Source organism: Ranitomeya variabilis, chromosome 2 (genome assembly GCF_051348905.1).
Source record: "Ranitomeya variabilis isolate aRanVar5 chromosome 2, aRanVar5.hap1, whole genome shotgun sequence".
Lineage (NCBI taxonomy): Eukaryota > Metazoa > Chordata > Amphibia > Anura > Dendrobatidae > Ranitomeya > Ranitomeya variabilis.
Genome location: NC_135233.1, coordinates 1,056,634,016 through 1,056,653,482, shown reverse-complemented (window position 1 = coordinate 1,056,653,482; position 19,467 = coordinate 1,056,634,016). Strand labels below are relative to the sequence as shown.

At 44.6% G+C, this 19,467-nt stretch overlaps 1 long non-coding RNA gene across 2 annotated transcripts in view; it reads right to left on the bottom strand.

The window, feature by feature from the left end:
- LOC143810186 (uncharacterized) overlaps positions 1-19,467 on the bottom strand; it is a 226,163-nt gene that overhangs the window by 163,300 nt on the left and 43,396 nt on the right. For both annotated transcript variants that reach the window (XR_013222692.1, XR_013222693.1), the window contains exon 2: positions 5,255-5,355. This is a non-coding gene — a long non-coding RNA (uncharacterized LOC143810186). The remainder of the gene's footprint in view (positions 1-5,254; positions 5,356-19,467) is intronic.

Below are 19,467 nucleotides of genomic sequence, written 5' to 3'. Positions count from 1 at the left end.
GGGGCCCAGGTCCAAATTCTACATCGAGACCAATCGAACTCTAGTTATCCCACTGCAAATCAGTAGTGATATGGCATCTACCCTTTACAAATTAGATGTATATATTATGGGGCTATGAAATGGGGGCCCAGCTTTGTTTGGGTCTAATCTTGAAGTGTCCACATATTTAGCCAGGATACTCTACCATGACTTATGCAATAGCTGCAGTTATTTCCCAAGACAGTAGAGAAGATGGAGAACAAGAATAGGGTGGTGCAGTAATTTTCAGAACACAGTGGTTGGAGACATTATGTAACCTGGTGACAGGTCCCCTTTGGTTGTTGGTACACCCGGTGCCCTCTGGATGCTTTGAGAACTTCCTGCCCCCATTTGGCCTTGCTGACCTCTCTTTACTCTTTCAGTTCAACTAGTTCTGAATTCTTGGACACCTACACTGGACCCTAGCCACCCAATACACCTGGAATTCTTTTTCGTGTCTTCTGTGACTCTGAATGTATGTAGGGAGACCCTCTCTGCCGTCTCTGTGCTTCTGCTGGCAATTGGCCATATTTTGTTCTGCTCTGGAATCTGCCGCCAGATCCTCTATGCCGTTGCTAGCTCTCCGTCCACTGCTCCAACTCCAATGATGCCCATGTATTGCATACAAACCAACGCTGGAAGGCATGTGCCAGCTACTAAAATCTTCTTTTTGTCTAGTCCTTGCCCGTATATTGTTCCTTAAGCACAGTTCTGGCTTTAAAGTACCACCATGTCTATGTTAAACCCCTATTATCAGCCATTATAAGAATAGATTAGCTTGAGTGGAGGTCTCTTTTAATTTTTGCTTTTGGCTCCTCTCTCCTTTGATCCGGAACTGTTCCTGGGGTTCAGAGTTTCTCCTGTTCTGCCTGTAGATGTGTAGTAGTACTCCAATGATCTCCGGACAGTATGGTCAGCTCTATTGCACAGAAATTGAAGGACGGCACAGCTGATAGAAAATGATCGCCACCAGGAGAAAGGTGTCACCAATGGAAATGTGCAAGATAACTGAACAATTAGTGCTCAATTTACATTGTTGTGTTCTATATTATTGAAAAACATTGTATCATTCATCCCTTAAACCCGTATGGCTCGTTAGGAGGAAAAGGGACTGTTCATGCCGAGGCACCAACAGCAACCACAATCCGGCAACCACATCAGTGAGTTTCATCCTGAACGAGCCAGGCTAGTAGAATGGGCGTCAAGAGCACCCGATTCTTGTGATAAGTGGAAGTCTCAGAGGAAGGTGTCTAATAGTAACTGAACGTCAACTGTAGAAGATCAGGTATTTTTTTAGCACTCGTCTAAGTCCATTCTGATAAGAAGTGTAATGTCTCTATTATATCAGACTAGTTGGTTTCGAATTGCATCTATAAGGGGAACAATGTCTTTCCAATGTTCTTGGTGATCAAGGGGAAATCCTGGTGGAAAGGGGACTTGTGTCTAGTACTCTTCCTTCTATTATACTTTAGTGTGTCTGATAGATACAGTTGTGCTCAAATGTTTACATACCCCGGCAGAATATTTTCTTTCTTGGCCTTTTTTTCAGAGAATATGAATGGTAACACCAAAACTTTTTCTCCATTCATGGTTAATGGTTGGGTGAAGCCATTTATTGTCACACTATTGTGTTTTCTCTTTTTAAATCATAATGACAACTCAAAACATCCAAATGACCCTGATCAAAAGTTCAAATACCCCATTTCTTGATACCGTGTATTGCCCCCTCTAACACCAATGACAACATAAAATCTTTTGTGGTAGTTGTGGATGAGGTTCTTTATTTTCTCAGTTGGTAAAGCTGTCCACTCTTCTTGGCAAAAAGCCTCCAGTTCCTGTAAATTCCTGGGCTGTCTAGCATGAACTGCGCACTTGAGATCTTCCCAGAGTGTCTCAATGATATTGAGGTCAGGAGACTGAGATGGCCACTCCAGAACCTTCACTTTGTTCTACTGTAGCCAAGAAAGCAAAAATTCTGCTGGGGTATGTAAACTTTTGAGCACAACTGTACGTCTCTGGTCCTAAGGCTGGTGAATTTTTGGCAACAAAGAGAATTAGTACTGTTAAACAGAGGGGGCTCAGTAGTCCTTCATTAGGAAGACTCTATTGGCCACACAGAACAGAGGGAATTGGTCTGATTTTAGGTGGTGGCAAACTGGGCAATTACCCAGTGTCCTCGTTCTCCTAGATGGACCCATGAGGAGGAGACACCAGGGAGACTGAAGTAAGGAGAGACAACTATCTCTTAGCATGTGGTGTCTTCTCTCATCCTCCTTGGAATGTCCATGTGAGATGGCTAGTGTTAGAATGAACGGTGGTGTCCTGTACTTTCCTCTATATGAGTTTTATTGGTGTGTTGAGCAGGACTTCCAGCAATAGCGTTGTCGCCAGTTGTATTGTCAAATTGGGCTGCGTGAACATGGCATGCAACACTGAGTTGCTCTCAGCTACTGTGGTGACTAACCATAAACCAAAAATGTCCCCAACTAGACCTTGGTTCACTGAATAGCAGCTAGGCTCACCATTGTTGGCAAAGAAGTGGTACATTGGTTGTCCCAGAACCCTAAAGATTACATATAAACTGATGGTCACTTGCATGAAGAATGCAGATACCGGAATGGTGACATTTATGCTCTTCGTTGCGCCATTTTGACTGGTAGTGGATGGCTCCACTGACACCTGCAGAGGCACAAACTTGGTGTGGTTGCCTGACCATGCACAGTCATGGACATGTTCGGGCAGTGGAACTTCCTATGGGGTCTAGTTTCCAAATCTCAATTTTATGGTGTCCTATTATGTGTTACTACAAGTCAAGACTGTGAAGACAAAAAGAAGTTGATGTAGTCAAACATGAAGTTAGTTCAGAGTCATCGGACTACAGACCCCTGCCCTAGATCACTGCTCTCGATCGCCACAGAACATACATATGAACTATTTCACTTTCTCAGACCAACCAAAAATTTTACAATTGTCTTTAACTCTCCAAAGATTTTGAGAAACTGTCTAAAAATGACAAACAATGCCATAAAGCAAGAAACCTACGCCTGGTAAATATCTAGACAAGAACTTATCGGCAATTGGAGCTGATTTTCCTTCGAGTGTCCACATTTTCTTATTGTGGAAGCACAAACAACATATTCTTGGAGAAACCCGTCATTGTTCAGCGAGTTCTCATTTCCTTGGGAGACGACAATACGTCTCGTTTGTCAGGAAGCTGAGATAAATCTTACAACGACTTGCTGAGTTATAAGGGGAAGAAAGCGTATCAGTGGGAACCTGTCACCGGGCAGCGGTTATCTGTCTCTGCACCCGCGCGTTAAGTGACGACTCCGGCATGAGACATGAGCTGTGTGGAGGATTGTCATTGATGAGGCCAGAATTTCTCGCCAAGCTTCTAATACAACTGCAATTTTTTAATAATTCAGTTTTCTACACTGACATTCCATTATTGAGTTTATACCAAGTTTATCCGTTACCCACCGATACATAGAATAAGGGATTACTTCCAAATGGCTGAGGGATCCCCACTGCTCCAGACCGCAGGGTATTGCAGAGTCATCATGTCAGAGTGGAGTGCAGGTTGAGTACATGCACCTCCAATCTAGTCATTGTCTATGGTACTGCTGGAGAATAAGCACTTCAACTCCAGTCACTTTCTATGGTACTGTTGGAGAAGAAGTACCTCTACTCCAGTCATTTTCCTTGGTATTGCTGGAGGAGAAGCACTTCCACTCCAGTCATTTTCTATGGTACTGATGGAGAAGAAGCACTTCCACTCTAGTTATTCTCTATGGTACTGTTGGAGAATAAGCACTTCCTCTCCAGTCATTTTCTATGGTATTGCTTGATATTATCACTTCTGCTCCAGTCATTTTCTATGGTACTGTTGGAGAATAAGCACTTCCACTCCAGTCATTCTCTATAGTACTGAGGGAGAATAAGCACTTCCACTCCAGTCATTCTTTATGGTACTGCTGGAGAATAAGCAATTCATCTCCAGTCATTTTCTATGGTACTGATGGAGAAGAAGTACTTCCACTCTAGTCATTTTCTATGGTACTGTTGGAGAATAAGTACCTCTGCTCCAGTCATTTTTTATGGTACTGCTGGAGAAGAAGCACTTCCACTCCAGTCATTCTCTATGGTACTGCTGGAGAATAAGCACTTCCTCTCCAGTCATTTTCTATGGTATTGCTTGATATTATCACTTCTGCTCCAGTCATTCTCTATGGTACTGTTGGAGAATAAGCACTTCCAGTCCAGTCATTTTCTATGGTATTGCTTGATAATATGCACTTCCTCTCCAGTCATTCTCTGTGTTACTGTTGGAGAATAAGCACTTCCACTCCAGTCAGTCTCTATGGCCCTGTTGGAGAAAAAGCACTTCCACTCTAGTCATTCTCTATGGTACTGCTGGAGAATAAGCACTTCCTCTCCAGTCATTTTCTATGGTATTGCTTGATAATATGCACTTCCTCTCCAGTCATTCTCTGTGTTACTGTTGGAGAATAAGCACTTCCACTCCAGTCATTCTCTATGGTACTGCCGGAGAACAAACACTTGCACTCCAGGCATTCTCTATGGTACTGCTGGAGAATAAGTACTTTCAGTCCAGGCATTCTCTATGGTTCTGCTGGAAAATAAGCACTTCCGCTTGAGTCATTCTCTATGGTACTGCTGGAGAACAAACACTTCTGCTCCAGGCATTCTCTATGGTACTGCTGGAGAATAAGCACTTCCACTCCAGTCATTCTCTATGGTGCTGCTGGAGAACAAATACTTCTGCTCCAGGCATCCTCTATGGTACTGCTGGAGAATAAGCACTTCCACTCCAGGCATTCTCTATGGTACTGCTGGAGAATAAGTACTTTCAGTCCAGGCATTCTCTATGGTACTGCTGGAGAATAAGTACTTTCAGTCCAGGCATTCTCTATGGTACTGCTGTAGAATATGCCTGACAGTCCTAACAATGAACGGAGCAGAGAAAAGCTTGCTTTACCTCTGCTCCATTCAGATGGGGCTTTACAGAGCTCTGCTGTAAGGATCATAGGGTGTCCCTTCAGTTGGACAAAAAGCCATTGGGAAGTTATCCTCTAACGAGTAGTATACACTTCCTATGACCCTCTGATAATTTATGACGTCTGATATTCTGGCACTTACCAGGTCTCATTCATTTCAGATGAAAGAAATTTACTATGGTGTAGTTTTGTTACAATCAACAATAGAAAAGGATTACCTGGAATAGATAAGTTGGCAAACTCCCAGGTGTAGGTTCTGGATGGCTTTGCTTTTGGGTATGAATAGGAGGTTTCTCCTTCGCAGAGAGCAGTCATAGATCTTGGAAAGTTAAGAAAAGAAAGTATTAGAAAGTTGTGTAACTCTTCCCACAGGAGCTTAGGCCTCTTTCACACTTCAGTTTTTTGGCGTCAGTCTAAAACCGCCAGTTTCCTCAAATAACGGATCCGTCATTTTTTTTTGGCGGATCCGTTATTTTCCCATAGACTTGCATTGGCGACGGATTGTGACGGATGGTCGTCAATTCCATCCGTTGGCGGACCTTGTCTAGATATAGACGGACATTGAAACGTTTTTTGTCAACGCCGAAATGACGGTTCGCAGCGGATCCGTCGCGTCCGTCATTCCATAGAATGGCCACCTATGGGCGACGGATCCGTCGCGACCGTCATTTCGGCGGATCCGTCGCCCCAATCCATTTTTTCAATTGCGCATGCTCCAAAAAGTAGATACTTTTCCCAGACAACCCCCAAGTAACGGATCCGTTAAAAAAACGGATCCTTTGGAACTGTTTTCTCAACAATTGTGACGGATCCGTCGATCCGTCACTATGTCGGAAGTGACTGACGTCAAACAACTGAAATGTGAAAGAAGCCTTACATAACAGAAGATTCCTCCAGCTGCTTCTAAGACTCCTTTTAATGAGTAACCGTCATTTTAACTTTGATTTCATAGGTCAATAGTAACGAAAATAAGCAACTTTTCAATATATCAACTATTAATTCAGAGGTAAAACCTGTTTTCAGTGAATACAGACTTTCCCAGTACTGAGATAGGAGATGACAGTTGGTGCTCATAAAGTTCTATGGAAGGGGAGGAGCTAGAGGAAGACATAAACATTCTGCTGCAAGTTCTAGTGACAGTGACACTTCTCCATAGAACATTATAAGCACCAACTGTCATCTCCTATCTCAGTAAGATTACTGCTGTCCATCCTGGTGATTATGTGCAATCTGTAGGACCTCAGGAGCAATTGTTCCACCGCTCTGCAGCGCCATCTCAGGAGGAAGGAAGCATTACACAGTACTTATTGACAGTAATGGTCTGTCTAACTGAAATATAACCTCTGTCAATGTTTTGCCATGTAGTTCATTTGGGGGGCACTTTCTGGCATGCAAACTTTAAGGAAATGCTTTCCGTCTGGCACTGATGTGGGGCACTTTCTTGTTACTGTTTATTGGGGGACTCGGTTAATGACATGGTTTATGGAAACACTCTAGGACGGTCGTGGATGCTCTGTGTATTAGGGCACTTTCTAGTAGATAGTCTTTATGAGGGGCTTTCTATATGGCGCTTAATTTGGGCACTGTCTGGTCGTTACTGTTTATGGGGGTACTTAATTAGTGGCATTGTTTGTAAGAGACTCTTTGCCTGCTATGTTTATGGCGCATTTTCTGTCTGACACTGATTGGGCACTTTCTGGAAGACTATATTTATGAAGGGGCTCTCTGAGAGTCACTGCTGATAGGGCACTGTGTAGTTGATACTGTATATGGGGACACTTGATGGCTATCATCAGTATTTACAGTCATGGCCGAAGTTGTTGGCACCCTTGAAATTATTCCAGAAGATGAAGTATTTCTCCAAGAAAATTATTGCAGTTACACACGTTTTGTTATACATATGTTTATTTCCTATGTGTGTATTGGAACAACACAAAAAAACAGGAAAAAAGGCAATTTGGACATAATTTCACACAAAACCCCAAAATGGGCCGGGCAAAATTGTGGGTAAACAACTTTGTTTCAACCATGTGATGCTCTTTCAAACTCAATCTTTGCACTGTGTGTCTGTGTGTGTCACACTAACCATAGAGAATAGAAGGAGGAGAAGAGAACTGTCTGAGGACTTTGAGAACCAAAATTGTTGAAAAATATCAATAATCTCAAGGTTACAAGTCCATCTCCACAGATCTTGATGTTCCTTTGTCCACAGTGTGCAACATAATTAAGATGTTTACAACCCATGACACTGTAACTAATCTACTTGGATATGGATGGTAGAGAAAAATTGATGAAAGGTTACAACACAGGATAGTCTGGATGGTGGATCAGCAGTTCCATTAAAGCTTCAAAGAAATTCAAGCTGTCCTGCAGGCTCAGGGTGCATCAGTGTCAACGCAAGCTATCCATTGATATTTGAATGAAATGAAAAGCTATGTCAGGAGACCCAGGAGGACCCCACTTGTTGTGAATTAGACTTTTTGGCTCCCTCTTGTGGTTACTAGTGATATGACTCTGGGATTGTCTTTCCTCAGTTTGGCACCCACCTGGGTCGTTAGTCCAGGGGTGTTGCTATATAAACTTCCTGGATCCTTAGTCCAGTGCCTGGCATCGTTGTAATCAGATCCTTTCTGTTTGCTCCTGTCTGCTGGTCCTGGTTCGTGCAAAATTAAGCTAAGTCCTGCTTCTTTGTTTTTTGGTTATTTGTATTGCTCTTATTTTTTGTCCAGCTTGTACTAAATGTGATTCCTACTTTGCTGGAAGCTCTAGGGGGCTGGTGTTCTCCCCCCGGGCCGTTAGACGGTTCGGGGGTTCTTGAATATCCAGCGTGGATATTTTGATAGGGTTTTTGCTGATCATATAAGTCATCTTACTATATTCTGCTATTAGCTAGTGGGCCTCTCTTTGCTAAATACCTAGCTCATTCTTACGTTTGTCTTTTCCTCTTACCTCACCGTTATTATTTGTTGGGGGCTTGTATCCAACTTTTGGGGTCTTTTCTCTGGAGGCAAGAAAGGTCTTTCTTTTCCCTTCTAGGGTTAGTTAGTTCTCCGGCTGGCGCGAAACGTCTAGAACCAACGTAGGCACGTTCTCCGGCTGCTGCTATTTGTGGTGCTAGGATTAGATATATGGTCAGCCCAGTTACCACTGCCCTATGAGCTGGTTTTTTGTGTTTGCAGACTTGGTATTGATTCCTGAGACCCTCTGCCATTGGGGTCATAACAGTATGCCAGGCCAACATTGAATGTTAATGCATTGCAGAAGTGGGATAATAAGAAAGGAAATTCTGAGGTTTTTTTTTGTTTGTTTGTTTTTTTTCCTCTCTTCCTCCCCTTTACCTCTGAGTGGCTTGTGCTTGCTGCAGACATGAATGTCCAGACCTTGATTACAAGTGTAGACCAGCTTGCTGCTCGTGTGCAGGGCATACAAGATTTTGTTACCAGTAGTCCAATGTCTGAACCTAAAATACCTATTCCTGAACTGTTTTCTGGAGACCGATTTAAGTTTAGGAATTTCAGGAATAATTGTAAATTGTTTCTATCTCTGAGACCCCGTTCATCTGGAGATTCAGCTCAGCAAGTTAAAATTGTTATCTCTTTTTTACGGGGCGACCCTCAGGATTGGGCCTTCTCGCTAGCGCCAGGAGATCCGGCATTGGCAAATATTGATGCGTTTTTTCTGGCGCTCGGATTGCTTTACGAGGAACCCAATCTTGAAGTTCAGGCAGAAAAAGCCTTGCTGGCTATTTCTCAGGGCCAGGATGAAGCTGAAGTGTATTGCCAAAAATTTCGGAAATGGTCCGTGCTTACTCAGTGGAATGAGTGTGCTCTGGCCGCAAATTTCAGAAATGGCCTTTCTGAAGCCATTCAGAATGTGATGGTGGGTTTCCCCATTCCTACAAGTCTGAATGATTCCATGGCGCTGGCTATTCAAATTGACCGGCGTTTGCGGGAGCGCAAAACCGCTAATCCTCTGGTGGTGTTGTCTGAACGAACACCTGATTTAATGCAATGTGATAGAATTCAGACTAGAAATGAGCGGAAAAATCATAGACGTCAGAATGGGTTGTGTTTTTACTGTGGTGATTCTACACATGTTATATCAGCATGCTCTAGACGTCTAACAAGGGTTGTTAGTCCTGTCGCCATTGGTAATTTGCAACCTAAATTTATTTTGTCTGTGACTTTAATTTGCTCATTGTCTTCTTACCCTGTTATGGCGTTTGTGGATTCAGGTGCTGCCCTGAGTCTTATGGATCTGTCATTTGCCAAGCGCTGTGGTTTTGTTCTTGAACCGTTGGTAAATCCTATTCCTCTTAGAGGTATTGATGCTACGCCATTGGCGGAAAATAAACCGCAGTTTTGGACGCAGGTAACCATGTGCATGACTCCTGAACATCGGGAGGTGATTCGTTTTCTTGTTCTGCATAAAATGCATGATTTGGTCGTTTTGGGTCTGCCATGGTTACAGACCCACAATCCAGTCTTGGATTGGAAGGCAATGTCTGTGTCAAGTTGGGGCTGTCGGGGAATTCATGCTGATTCCCCGCCGGTGTCTATTGCTTCCTCTACTCCTTCGGAAGTTCCTGAGTATTTGTCTGATTATCAGGATGTATTCAGCGAGTCCAGGTCCAGTGCTCTGCCTCATTATAGGGACTGTGACTGCGCCATAGATTTGATTCCAGGTAGTAAATTTCCTAAGGGAAGACTATTTAATCTGTCTGTGCCTGAGCATGCCGCAATGCGTTCGTATATCAAGGAGTCTCTGGAGAAGGGGCATATCCGTCCATCCTCTTCCCCTCTTGGTGCGGGATTCTTTTTTTGTGGCCAAGAAGGACGGATCTTTGAGACCTTGTATTGACTATCGGCTTCTGAATAAAATCACTGTTAAATTTCAGTATCCTTTGCCTCTGTTGTCGGACTTGTTTGCCCGGATTAAAGGTGCCAAGTGGTTCACCAAGATAGATCTTCGTGGTGCGTACAACCTTGTGCGCATTAAGCAAGGAGATGAATGGAAGGCAGCATTTAATACGCCCGAAGGTCATTTTGAGTACTTGGTGATGCCTTTTGGGCTCTCTAATGCTCCCTCAGTGTTTCAGTCCTTTATGCATGATATTTTCCGGAAGTATCTGGATAAATTTATGATTGTTTATCTGGATGATATTCTGGTTTTCTCTGAAGATTGGGACTCACATGTGGAGCAGGTCAGGATGGTGTTTCAGGTTTTGCGTGAGAATGCTTTGTTTGTTAAGGGCTCAAAGTGTCTCTTTGGAGTACAGAAGGTTCCCTTTTTGGGGTTTATTTTTTCCCCTTCTGCGGTGGAGATGGACCCAGTCAAGGTCCGAGCTATTCATGATTGGACTCAACCCACGTCAGTTAAGAGTCTTCAGAAGTTCTTGGGTTTTGCTAACTTCTACCGTCATTTTATCGCTAATTTTTCTAGCGTTGTTAAACCTTTGACGGATATGACCAAGAAAGGTTCTGATGTTGCTAACTGGGCTCCTGCAGCCGTGGAGGCGTTCCAAGAGTTGAAGCACCGGTTTACTTCGGCGCCTGTTTTGTGCCAGCCTGATGTCTCACTTCCCTTTCAGGTCGAAGTGGATGCTTCTGAGATTGGGGCAGGGGCCGTTTTGTCGCAGAGAGGCCCTGGTTGCTCGGTAATGAGACCATGTGCTTTCTTCTCTAGGAAGTTTTCGCCTGCTGAGCGGAATTATGATGTTGGCAATCGGGAGTTGCTGGCCATGAAGTGGGCATTTGAGGAGTGGCGTCATTGGCTCGAGGGTGCTAAGCATCGTGTGGTGGTCTTGACTGATCACAAAAATCTGATGTATCTCGAGTCTGCTAAACGCCTGAATCCTAGACAGGCCCGTTGGTCATTGTTTTTCTCCCGTTTTGACTTTGTGGTCTCGTATTTACCAGGTTCAAAGAATGTGAAGGCTGATGCTCTTTCAAGGAGCTTTGTGCCTGACTCTCCTGGAGTCGCAGAACCAGTTGGTATTCTTAAAGAGGGAGTTATCTTGTCGGCCATTTCTCCTGATTTGCGACGTGTGTTGCAGAGATTTCAGGCTGGTAGACCTGACTCTTGTCCACCTGACAGACTGTTTGTTCCTGATAAGTGGACCAGCAGAGTCATTTCCGAGGTTCATTCCTCGGTGTTGGCAGGGCATCCGGGAATTTTTGGCACCAGAGATCTGGTGGCTAGGTCCTTTTGGTGGCCTTCCTTGTCACGGGATGTGCGGTCATTTGTGCAGTCCTGTGGGACTTGTGCTCGAGCTAAGCCTTGCTGTTCTCGTGCCAGCGGGTTGCTCTTGCCCTTGCCTGTCCCGAAGAGGCCTTGGACACACATTTCCATGGATTTCATTTCAGATCTCCCGGTGTCTCAGGGCATGTCTGTCATCTGGGTGGTATGTGATCGCTTTTCTAAAATGGTCCATTTGGTGCCTTTGCCTAAGCTGCCTTCCTCTTCCGATCTGGTTCCTGTGTTCTTTCAGAATGTGGTTCGTTTACACGGCATTCCTGAGAATATTGTGTCTGACAGAGGATCCCAGTTTGTTTCCAGGTTCTGGCGATCCTTTTGTGCTAGGATGGGCATTGATCTGTCGTTTTCGTCTGCCTTTCATCCTCAGACTAATGGACAAACGGAGCGAACTAATCAGACTCTGGAGGCTTATTTGAGGTGTTTTGTTTCGGCAGATCAGGATGACTGGGTGACCTTCTTGCCGTTGGCTGAGTTTGCCCTTAATAATCGGGCTAGTTCCGCTACTTTGGTTTCGCCATTTTTCTGCAACTCTGGTTTCCATCCTCGTTTTTCCTCGGGACATGTGGAGCCTTCTGACTGTCCTGGGGTAGATTCTGTGGTGGATAGGTTGCAGCAGATCTGGAATCATGTGGTGGACAACTTAAAGTTGTCACAGGAGAAGGCTCAGCGTTTTGCCAACCGCCGCCGCGGTGTGGGTCCCCGACTTCGTGTTGGGGATTTGGTATGGCTGTCTTCTCGATTTGTTCCTATGAAGGTCTCCTCTCCTAAATTTAAGCCTCGCTTCATCGGTCCTTACAAGATATTGGAAATCCTTAATCCTGTGTCCTTTCGCTTGGATCTTCCGGTGTCGTTTGCCATTTACAACGTGTTCCATAGGTCTTTGTTGCGGCGGTACGTTGTACCTGTGGTTCCTTCTGTTGAGCCTCCTGCTCCGGTGTTGGTTGAAGGCGAGTTGGAGTACGTGGTGGAGAAGATCTTGGATTCTCGTCTCTCCAGACGGAGGCTTCAGTATCTGGTCAAGTGGAAGGGCTATGGTCAGGAGGATAATTCCTGGTTGGTTGCTTCTGATGTGCATGCGGCCGATTTAGTTCGTGCCTTTCACGCTGCTCATCCTGATCGCCCTGGTGGTCTTGGTGAGGGTTCGGTGACCCCTCCTTAAGGGGGGGGTACTGTTGTGAATTAGACTTTTTGGCTCCCTCTTGTGGTTACTAGTGATATGACTCTGGGATTGTCTTTCCTCAGTTTGGCACCCACCTGGGTCGTTAGTCCAGGGGTGTTGCTATATAAACTTCCTGGATCCTTAGTCCAGTGCCTGGCATCGTTGTAATCAGATCCTTTCTGTTTGCTCCTGTCTGCTGGTCCTGGTTCGTGCAAAATTAAGCTAAGTCCTGCTTCTTTGTTTTTTGGTTATTTGCTTTGCTCTTATTTTTGTCCAGCTTGTACTAAATGTGATTCCTACTTTGCTGGAAGCTCTAGGGGGGCTGGTGTTCTCCCCCCGGGCCGTTAGACGGTTCGGGGGTTCTTGAATATCCAGCGTGGATATTTTGATAGGGTTTTTGCTGACCATATAAGTCATCTTACTATATTCTGCTATTAGCTAGTGGGCCTCTCTTTGCTAAATACCTAGCTCATTCTTACGTTTGTCTTTTCCTCTTACCTCACCGTTATTATTTGTTGGGGGCTTGTATCCAACTTTTGGGGTCTTTTCTCTGGAGGCAAGAAAGGTCTTTCTTTTCCCTTCTAGGGTTAGTTAGTTCTCCGGCTGGCGCGAGACGTCTAGAACCAACGTAGGCACGTTCCCCGGCTGCTGCTATTTGTGGTGCTAGGATTAGATATATGGTCAGCTCAGTTACCACTGCCCTATGAGCTGTTTTTTTGTGTTTGCAGACTTAGTAATTATTTCTGAGACCCTCTGCCATTGGGGTCATAACACCCACTGCTGACACAGATATAAAAAAGCTAGACTGCAGTTTGCCAAAATGTACGTAAGTCAAAATCCTTCTGGGAATGCGTCTGCTGGACAGATGAGACCAAGATAGAGCTTTTTGGTAACGCACATCAATCAATTATTCTACTACAGTACCTACAGTCAAGTATGGTGGAGGTACAAAGATGTGTTGTGATAGTTTTACTGCCTCTGGCACTGGATGCCTTGACTGTGTGCAAGGCATCATGAAATCTGAAGATTACCAAAGGATTTTGGGTCAAAATGTAGTGCCGCCCAGTGTCAGAAAGCTATTTTTGCATCCTAGGTCAGGGGTTTTACAGCAGGACATCGACCCCAAACATGCTTCAAAAAGCCCCCCAAAATAGCTGGAAACAAAGTGCTGGAGAGTTCTGAAGTGCCAGCAATGAGTCTGGATCTACATCCCCTTGATCACAATTACTGTAGGGAGAAGGCGCCTTCACATATGGAGCAGTTTTCAAAACAACAGTGGTCAAAAATTCCAGGTGAGAGGTGTAAGAAGCTTGGTGATGGTTATAGGAAGCGATTGATTGCAGTTATTTAGTCCAAAGGATGTGCAACCAAATATTAAGTTGAGGGTGCCAGCACTTTTGGCCATAACTGTATATAGTTTTACTTTTGCCCAGTGCTGTAAATGGGGGCACTTTCTGGCGACATTGGTAATAGAGGTACTCGCTGGCTGGCACTGTTAATGGGTCACTCTCTGGCTGGTATTATTTATGAGAACACTCCGAGACTGATAATTGGTGTCTGTTGTTTGAGCATTTTCATGAGTGCACTCTTTGCCGAACACTGTTTATGGGAGAAACCTTCATTAAAGGTTAATAGAGGGATATCAGATTAGTACGGATAATGGGGCTCTCTCTTGCTGGTCCTGTTTATGGGTATTTTCCGGGGCTGTGTATCAGTGTCTTCCCTACTTGTAATTCCCTGGAAGGTGGCTGGACAGATGATAATTTCAGATGCTGTTGATTCCAATATTGTTCAGATTTATAGCATCGGTGGTCATTAAGGAGTTAAATTCCCATCACCCCTAACAAGGAATGTCACCCCTTAACTCCAGTAATGTTCTGGATCTCCCTGGACTTGGCTGATGATATAAAATAAGAGTTATTAGCCGTAATACATGGCGGGATAATTAAGTTATGGCGCAGTGACTCATCCGTGTGCCGGCCGCCGGCCGCTTTCAGGAAGGTAATGGTAATAAATGTGGACATTGCTGCAGCGTTTATCCACCATCTGGATCTCCTCGTTATAATCACATCTAATACCTGGAAGAACAGTGCAGGTTCATCTAAACTCCGCAAAGCGAGAATCCACAGAACGAAGAAAGCTCAAAACATCACAGATGGGAGTCACCGATCTGCAGGGATGTGTGTGAGGATAGAGATATTGTTTATGGGGGTATTCTGTCTGGCACTGTTTATAGGAGTATTCTCTGGCACTGCTAATAGGAGCACTGTCTCTTTGGTTCGGTCTTCTTGGTCACTTTGGGCTGCACTATGCACAGGGTTCATTTCTGGCCTGGAATTTGTCTCAGTTTATGTGGCTTCTCTCTGCCTACATTATAAAAGAACTATTTGGCGGGCGCTTCTATGGATCATTCCCTGACGGGCAGTGTTTATGTGGGCACTTTCTGTCTGACTCGGTTTATAGTCCCTAGTTCTGGACTTCAGAGGTCTAAACTGAGACCGAAATGTGATAGGAGATCTTCTTCTAACGGAGCACTATATAAGTCACGTATGGAAGTCATGGAACCTATGAAGGAACGTCATTCTGTTTACGTGAGTCATGGTAAGGACAGGAGTGTTGAGTTGGCTGATAGCAGCTGGACTAGTTAAGATCTTTGGAAGACCAATCCAGAAGATCCATAAAGTCAGGGTTGTATCACAGTATCTTGACGAGTGGACACAGGGGCAGCTCAATCAAGTTTGACCAACAACGTTGGAAAATGTAAAGTTAAAATAGGCAATGATCAAGGAGAGCAAAATTGACTTCAAACCACCCAAAGCAAAGAGACTATGGCTATAGGAGATCTTCTAATCTGACCCAGTGATTGGCGCCTCTGGACCAAAACCAGTGAACGACTCTCATGCACACAAAGACCAGATAATAAGTCTGGAAGATAGGTTCCTCCTGATAATTTTGGGCAAGTTAACACTTTCCTAAGAATCTGAGGTTTGCGTCAAGTGATGGAAAAGGGACACACGGATTGGCAAATGCCACAGTAGCACATCAGTTTTATCGCATTAAACCTGCCAAATCATTATTATCCATCGAACCTTTGATTGTAGAGAATCAATTAGCGACAATGAGCTCAGATAGCTGTGTATGGAGCCCACAGATATATGCGTGCGTCTACCAAGGAAGGAGAACGATGATAGACCTTCAAAGTTGGAAGTCAAGTATCCTGCATCTCTGTTTTCCTACAATTTACCTTGAAATCACTGATTTGTCTGGCATTGTTACTTTTCATGGATAGGTGATTTCTATGCTTCTTGTCTAGATTTACGTAAGCTGATCTCGTCGATAGCGATCTTATACTCAGTCTGGCTACAAGTCAAGACAATAGCAATAAATCTTCTTTTGCTGTGTAGGAACCACCGATCAGATTAACGGTAATGTTCAAGAGCAAGTTGTCTTCTGATTTAAAGAGAAGGTGTCATCACAAAATCATCTTTTGTTCAAATACCTTTTTTTACAGATAAAGTTTTGGTGATTTTTGTTTTTAATCTTCCTTCTTATTTTCTATATTTCTAAAAAAAATAGCGTGAAATTTCAGTTTTCACACTGTAGTCTCATAATAAACTGATACTTTCTGTTCTGTACAGATGACATATTTCAGCAGTCATCTTAATATCATCACATGGAGGGTTACAACAACAAAAAAATACATGTATAATAAAAGTACATTTACATGCACAGCACGATAGTTAATTTGTCACCCTATTTTTTCCATGCCATCTGAGCAGCATGATTTAATGGTAGAGACCCTGATTCCATTGATGTATCACTTTCTAGGCTGCTTGCTGCAGTTTTGATAAAATCACTGTTTTGTCTGCTTCAGATTATCTAGCAGGTCTCTGAATGCTGAGCTCTGAATAACCCCGCCCACACCACTGATTGGCAGCTTTCTGTGTACACTTTGCATAGGTAGAAAGCTTCCAATCAGTGGTGGGGGCGTGGTTGGACTACATGGCAGCAGGTTTACTAGTCCTCTAGTGATAATCTCCTGCTGATAAAACAATCATTTAATTAAAACTTACACTAAAGGTACCTTCACACTAAGCGACGCTGCAGCGATACAGACAATGATGCCGATCGCTGCAGCGTCGCTGTTTGGTCGCTGGGGAGCTGTCACACAGACCGCTCTCCAGCGACCAACGATGCCGAGGTCCCTGGGTAACCAGGGTAAACATCGGGTTGCTAAGCACAGGGCCGCGCTTAGTAACCCGATGTTTACCCTGGTTACCATCGTAAAAGTAAAAAAACCCAAACAGTACATATTCACCTTCGCGTCCCCCGGCGTCCGCTTCCTGCACTGACTGAGCGCCGGCCGTAAAGTGAAAGCACAGCGGTGACGTCACCGCTCTGCTGTTAGGGCTGGCACTCACACAGTGCAGGAAGCGGACGCCGGGGGACGTGAAGGTGAGTATGTACTGTTTGTTTTTTTTACTTTTACGATGGTAACCAGGGTAAGCATCGGGTTACTAAGCGCGGCCCTGCGCTTAGTAACCCGATATTTACCCTGGTTACCATTGTAAAACATTGCTGGCATCGTTGCTTTTGCTGTCAAACACAACGATACACGGCGATCTGACGACCAAATAAAGTTCTGAACTTTAACCAACGACCAGCGATATCACAGCAGGATCCTGATCGCTGCTGCCTGTCACACTCAACGATATCGCTAGCCAGGACGCTGCAACGTCACGGATCGCTAGCGATATCGTTTAGTGTGAAGGTACCTTAAGCTGCCCAGTAAGTGACATATCACTGTAATCAGGGTGTTTGCCACTACCTCGTGCTGCTGTCAGATTAGGCTGCAGATGACTGGTGTTAGATTCCATTTAATACAATCAATCTGTGGGTATAGACTATCATTACCGGCATCACATCTAATGTTTACACAGAACAATGTGCTGCCAATAGCAACTATTTTAATTTCGACATGAACCTATCCCATTAGCTGACGAACGTTGGTCGGTTCATTGACGACATATTTACCCAAGCTGATAATCGGCTAATGAGTCTCAATAACATAATGTTTGAACATTGGGTGTCCTTTTGATGATGAAGTATCTTGACACCACGCACAAGCACTGCCCGTGATATTTACCGATTGTTCATGGAGTCTGGGAGGTCTCCAATATCTCCATGAGCCTCCCGGGACAGTTGGCAAGTGTTGTCGTTATTATTCTCAGCCTATTAGGAAAGTGTAGAGGGAAGCTCCGCCATCTGGTGATGGTTATAATCATTTGTCTGTACGACCGTCATGGGCAAAGCTTCATATTTTGACATTACTTCTCTATCACGTGTGCCGGGCATGACACTTAATGAGTACATCAGACACATAAAACCCTACTAGTGCCCAGACTGGTGCCAAGAGAAAGAGTCGTAGTTCTCCTTTATATTTTCCTGACAATATTAGATGGGTTTATGGCACGTGGGCATCCAAAGGAACCACTAGGCTTCAGCTGGACAGTCTACAAGCCTTCGGGGAGCGATATATTAATTTCCATTGTATACGGCTCTCTGACCCCCCAGTTGCATCACAGCGTTTTACTATCGGTATGATTAGATAATTTTCCTGGCCGGTGTCCCGACTCTACAGCTGTTGCCGGCTCCTAGACATCCAGCTGGAAGAACAATTCACAGGGCTCCAAAGATTCCAATTGACCGTGGGTCCCTGCATGGCTCTTTCTCTCAATGTCCTTAAAAGCAATAGAAAATAGCAGCATTTTTATTTTTCCAAATGTTTTCAGTGTACTGTATATAGTTTGGGGTCTGCAGCTGTGACTTAAACTTAAGTAGCATTAAATGAGAATTTGCCTGTTTCATCATGACAACGTTTTTATAAAATTCACTTATGTTAAAGGAATTTTCAACTATTTGCACTTTAATCACGCTGTGAGCGCATGTGTGCTCGCTCCCGGCGTCTTGCCCTGGACGTCCCCATGTCTTTCCAGATCTGATGTGGTTGTCGCCAGGCACCGATCACCCGACGTGATCATGTCAGGCTGATGGGCGGGCGAACAGCTCCGGAACTCTGTGGCGTTAGTGCGCATGCGCCGCTCATCCATTGTGAATGGTTCCTGCCGACCACGTGACAGGAGGAACACATGATGCATCAAGTCCCTGAAGAAGCAGCCGTCTACAAAAAGTGCGTTGGGGAAAGCTGGCCGGTGCACTACTCCAATTACAGCCATTGGTAAATACTAATTCCATCGACTCTATTTACATTACCATCCCTTTTTCCAGTTGCCTGTTTAATGTACATGTACGGATATTTGGGTGTGTTTATCACCGGATATACTGCCTTCTCAGTTTTAACATAGACATGGAGCTCATGGACTTATCATGGAGTGTCAAGATAGAAAGCTCGAACATGCGACTCCTACTCATCACAAAGTAGACAAAGATGTTGACTACTGCCAGTTACGACTAGGTCATATTTGAGATGGACGGCAACAAATTGGAAGTTGTAAAGGATTTTATCCTACTCGGAGCCTACATTGTACGGATGCTCTGGAACCAAAGCACTCAATGGTCCCTGTGGCAATATCTGACAAGGGCACGGGCCACAGTCCTGTACGAGCCAAATGTGGCTCTGCAATATACTCTGGTGAAGTCAGGGCACAAGTGCCTGGGCAAATATTCACTGGCAATGTCAGGGTGCAATTGTCTGTCCTGGTCACTCTTATGGGGCACGTGTACTGTACTCACGGACGTGGAGCATACGGCACCTTCTTCTCTGGTAGTCACGGGCTCACACTGTACGTCTACGTCTCTCTGTAGTCACCAGGCACACTGCACCTTTCTCTGTAGTCACTGGGCACACACTGCACGTTACTTTCCCTCTCTGATCTCCGCTGCTGGCGACGGGAGACAGCAGAAACTGGCCTGCATGCGGCTGATGCTCCCAGGACGGAGCACTCCTCTGCATGGCTGCTGCTGCTGGACACACGGCTTCCCTCTCTATCTGGT